Below are 5071 nucleotides of genomic sequence, written 5' to 3'. Positions count from 1 at the left end.
AGGAGAAAACGCAGGGAATGAATAAATTAACCGCGAGAGCTGGCCGTGAAATTGGATTTTGTTGGTGGTACTGTTAAAATTGCAGTAAATTTCAGTGATTTCGTTCTTGACTAACACCTTTTCACTCACTGCCACAACAAGGTATTCTGATGTCTTAGAAATAATAGAAAAAATGTGACTTTTATTTAAGAAGTGTTAAAGGGGTGGATTGGAAAAAAAAAAAAAAGACATAAAAATAATTTAAAATAACTTTGGAATCCTCTGAAACAGCGACTCTGTGGCCCCTCCACACATCCCTGGCCAAAAGGCGGGAATGAAACCTCCAGCCACAAACACCTCCTTGTCTTCTCCCTAACTCTCCATTATCGGGAAAACGCTCCCAGCCTGGGATGTCCCAGCGTTCTGCCGGTGCTCTGCGGGGCAGGTGAATACAGAGAGCTGTGCAACTCCTCGGGGAGGCACCAAATCCCTGTCCCAGGTGCCATCCCCGGGACCGGGAGCGCTGCAGCAGCTCGGGAGGGGACAGACAGGGAACATCCATCCCAGAAATTCCCCGGGAGGAAAAACCGGAGCTGGTCCTGCCCAGCAGGCAAAGGCACAGGGGAGGCCCGGCAAAGGTCACTGAGATCCATCCTGCCACCTCCAAGTGCTGAATCACTGCTCTGGCACGGCCCAGAATTCCATGGATTGGAGAGGCTGAGCCCAGGTGAAGGGAAATCCCTGTCCGCTCAGGACACTTCAGGTGTCACCAGGTGTCACCTCGCCAGCAGTGCTGGCACCTCTGCACTGGAGCTGGATGGAAAAGCACCGCGGGCACAGAGGTTTGAGGGAAGTATTTGGGCAATAATTCAGATTAGGAGAGGCAGGGACACACGTGGAGGCACGGGCAGAAATATCAAAACACAGGAAACAAAACAGAAAATATTATTGTACGGCCCCCTGTGTACAGGGTGAGAGTTTGTTACTCCTCTGCTATAAATAACAAACTCTTGGCTCTGGACAGAGTTAAATTACAGCTGAAAACAGAGCAATTCTCACCCCATTCCCAAGCACTTCCAGATGAAGACATCTGATCCAAGGGGCAGAGCCAGAGCAGCTCTGGGGAAGCACAGGAAGTGTTCCCTTGTCACCCTGTCCTGCCAAAATCCCCTCCTGATTTCACAGCTCAGCTCCACCTTCCCCAGCAGGGAAACCTCCCCGGGAGAGCTGAGACCTCACCTGCCAGCGGTGGGCACAGAAACTCAACAAGGAATCCTAGAACAGACCCCAAAACGACTGGACTTTTGCCCAAAAATCTCTCATTTTCTGCTTCTCACGATAAACCAACTCCCTGCTAAGAAACCCAGCAGAAATTCCCGGGTATATTCATTTTCAGCCAGGTTTATTCACGGAAAGGTAACCTAGGGGAGGCTGGAAAGGAAGGAGATTTTTAATTAAGAGTTTCAAAAGCTGAGTGGGCGCTCCTGGGGCCAGCAAAGTATCAAAGAGTGCCCGGGAACAGCCCAGAGCAGGGGGAGAAGGAGCAGGACGGGATAATTGGAGCAGGAAAACAAGGAAAAGCTCATTTATCTCCCTGCATCCTTCAAAGCCGTGGGAAGGACAGCGGAAGGTTGGGTTTGGAAAGGGAGAAAGAGGGGAAAAGGGCAAGGAATGAAAGAGCAGAGCTGCAGGGATGGGATGGGGCAAGGGAGGAAGAATGACCCCATGGAGCTGGGAATGACCCCACAGAACTGGGAATGACCACACGGCGCTGGGGATGACCCCACAGAACTGGGAGTGACCCCACGGAGCCGGGAGTGACCCCACGGAACTGGGAATGACCACACGGAGCTGGGAATGACCCCACAGAACTGGGAATGACCCCACGGAGCCGGGAGTGACCCCATGGAACCAGGAGTGACCCCAGCGAGTTCCAGCCTTCAGTGCTGAGGGAAAGGACCGGAAAATCCCCACAGCCAGAGCAGGGATAACGGGAATGAGCTGGAACCACGAATGCCAGGCCAAAGGAACTCATGTGGGAGAGAGCAGCAGGGATAACCTGGATTCCTTAAAATCCAGATTTCAAATGATTACTCCAAGAGCTGAGTCCCTGTTTCCTCCTCATTCCCAGGCTATGGATCAGCCCTGATCCAGAAAACTCAGTAGGAACAAACTCCTGCTTGCAGCCCATCGCACCAGGAATGCTTTTCCAGGCAGGAAGAGCGCTTCATCTCCAACGTGACTTTGTTCAGTCTTTTCCCTGCCCTTATGAGACACCAGCACGAGGAGGAGGAAGGAGAAGGGAACCAGATTCCAACCAACTTCCCCCTCCAGCCTTCTTCCAACTCCTCGGCTGTGTTTCCATACAAGATATCACACAGATTTTGATAAGGTGTGATGGGTCTGCTGGCATAATTTAATAATTTTACATTAACATCAAAAAATCACATTAATCACACTCTGAAAATAATTATTATGGCCTTCCCCTACATCCATATTTGAATATCCCAACTGTCCAAGACCAGGATTATTGGATTAATAAGACAAAGAGCAAAGAAAAGATTGTAGTGGCTGAGACATTCTGTATTTAATATGTTTTTAATCAATAGGAATAAAAGCCTGGGCCAGAGGCACTGAATGCCTGTTCCTATTGGTGCCACCTCCAGAGCCGGGCAGCAAAGCGCTGCCTTCTCCCTGCTTTGGGATTAATGCTCTAATTCGAGTTGTAAATGAAAAAATAAATCAACCCTAAATCACACAGGCTGTAAATATTTACTGCTGAGGAACACTGGGACTCTTAGGCCAGGTTTGGGGAGGTTGGCACCAACCTAAAGCCAGGAGTACTCCCAGGATACACCTGCAGCGCTGGAGATCTGCTGGTTAAAATTCCACAATATCCATTGCAAACCCCAGTGACTTCCCTGGGATGTTCCTGGCTGGAAGCTGAGGTCAGGAGGGGCAGACCCTGGGCATTCTCCAACCTTGTGCACTCCAGGAGTGGGAACGGCCCCAGAGAGGAAATCCTGGGACATTTGTGCCTCTAATGCAGCAAAAACCCTTCTGGGAATTCCAGAGTGCCCACAGAGCTTCTGAGAATCCACCCCAGTGAAATGGGGGGGTCTGAGCACAACCTGGGGCAAAACCACCACCAACAACAACAGAACCTAATCTATTTCCAGATCAGTTCTTGGGCACCAACAGTTCCTCTGCCTCCTCGGGGGTACAAACACTTCAACCCCACAGCAGCTTCCTGCCCCAGCAGGTGTTTCTGCACGTGGCCACGTGTTTTTATTTCAGGGCTCTCAACTCCAGGCACAAGCACTTCACAGCAGCAGCTGCTGGACTGAGCACCCAGGAGCAGCACTCTCGATAAAAGGGTTTCGGCCGTTTTTGTTTGTTTATTTCGGGGGTTCTCCATTTTCTGACAGGTTTTTGCTGTATTTCCTCTCTGTAGCGAGCAGCAAACCCAGCAGAGCGAGGCTGGAGGAATCAGCAAGATCTTACATAATCCTCCACCCGTGCAGCAAATCCAGCCGGAGCCGGGCGGGGAGCAGGGATCCGACAGAATTCCCATGGAGATTTCCACGCATGGAGCTCCCAGCGCCATCCACAACACAGCAACAGCTCCTGCCTGCACGGGGAGCGGGAGCATTCCCAGCTCCCTGCCCGATCTGGCAGGGATAATGCTCGGGAGAGGGATGATCCCGAGTTTCCAGGTGCCCAGCGAGGCAGGAAGGAGCAGCGAACCCCACAGGGAAATGCTGGGCACGAGGGGTGCCAGGAGCGAGGCTGGGAAGTGCCCGTCACTGGAGCCTGGGGTGGTGTCCAGAAAAATCCCACTGGGAATAAGCTCAGCTCCCAGTCCCTGCCCAAGAGAGGCTCAGCTGCACTCCCGGATTAACCCCAGAGCTCCCCCCACACCGCCCCAGCGGAAACTGGGACAGGAGCTGCTCGGTTAACTGGGTTTAACATTTATCAGGGAGCTCGGCAGGGCTGGAGCCTCCTCCGCCGGAAAACAGCACGAAATTGGAATTATGGTGGCACAGAAACAATGGGGTTTTTTAAGCACCTCAGGGTGGGCTGGGGAGGCAGTGATGCCCTCACTTTAACCCCTCTCCCTGACCTGTATTTGTGCCCAAATCCCAGAGGTTTTGGGGAGAAAAGGAGTAGTTTTCTAACAGTAACTCCACTCCAGTAAATCAGGCTGTCAAATCTGGGAGCAGTTTCCATTTGATGGGCACAGTTTTGTGTTACTGTCCTCTGCTGATGCAGTGACAGGATGACACCCTGCAAGCACTTCTGTCTTGAGCTCAATCCCACCCGTAACGAAGTACCAAAAAGGGGGGAAAAAAAAAAATCTGTTTTTGCTTCAGGTCACAACAAAACAAAGGACAAAATGACACCAAATCGTTCTGGGCAGCTGTTTGGGAAATGTCACTGAAAGAGGAATCAGGTGGATGTTTTACTTAAATAATTTAGGGTTTAGAGTTCTGTTTTATAAAGCATAAATATGTGTCGTTCTCCAGACTCTCACAGGGCTTCACAACAAGCCACCACTTAGAAGTCCAAAGGGAAAGGGAAGAAAAAGAGGAAATCAGGGAAAAGTGATTCTTTTCCTTATGTCAGGACGATGCTCTAGAACCACAATACAAACACGTTTATCAGTGCTGAGTTAGAGAGAACTGACACCAAATCTCATCACACCTGAGATTTTCCTGCCCCTCTAAGAACTCCTGTCAGACCCAGACAATTCCATTTCCCACTCCAGGCACTCTGTTCTCCCTTTAGAACACCAGGAATCCAGGCGATGCTTGCAGCAGCACCAGCACCGCTCCAGGATGGCCCCAGTTCCCGGGAAAGGGAATTATTTCCCTTTCCACACTGCAGGATGATGCACCATTTCCTTCAAACAGCACCACAGGCCCGACACTCGCCTGGGGAACGGCGATCCCGGATCTGATTCCCACCGAGCCCAAGTTCCCTCCTGCTTCGGGAATGTGCTCCGCGGTCCCGGCCAGGCCACAACCTGTCACCCCTCACCGCCTGATGCTGCTCCTCATCCCAGCGCTCCCACTCCGGCCCCCCTTCCCTT

This window comes from Corvus brachyrhynchos, unplaced genomic scaffold (genome assembly GCF_000691975.1).
Source record: "Corvus brachyrhynchos isolate BGI_N302 unplaced genomic scaffold, ASM69197v1 scaffold47, whole genome shotgun sequence".
NCBI classification, from domain to species: domain Eukaryota; kingdom Metazoa; phylum Chordata; class Aves; order Passeriformes; family Corvidae; genus Corvus; species Corvus brachyrhynchos.
Note: the sequence above shows the minus strand (reverse complement) of the source record.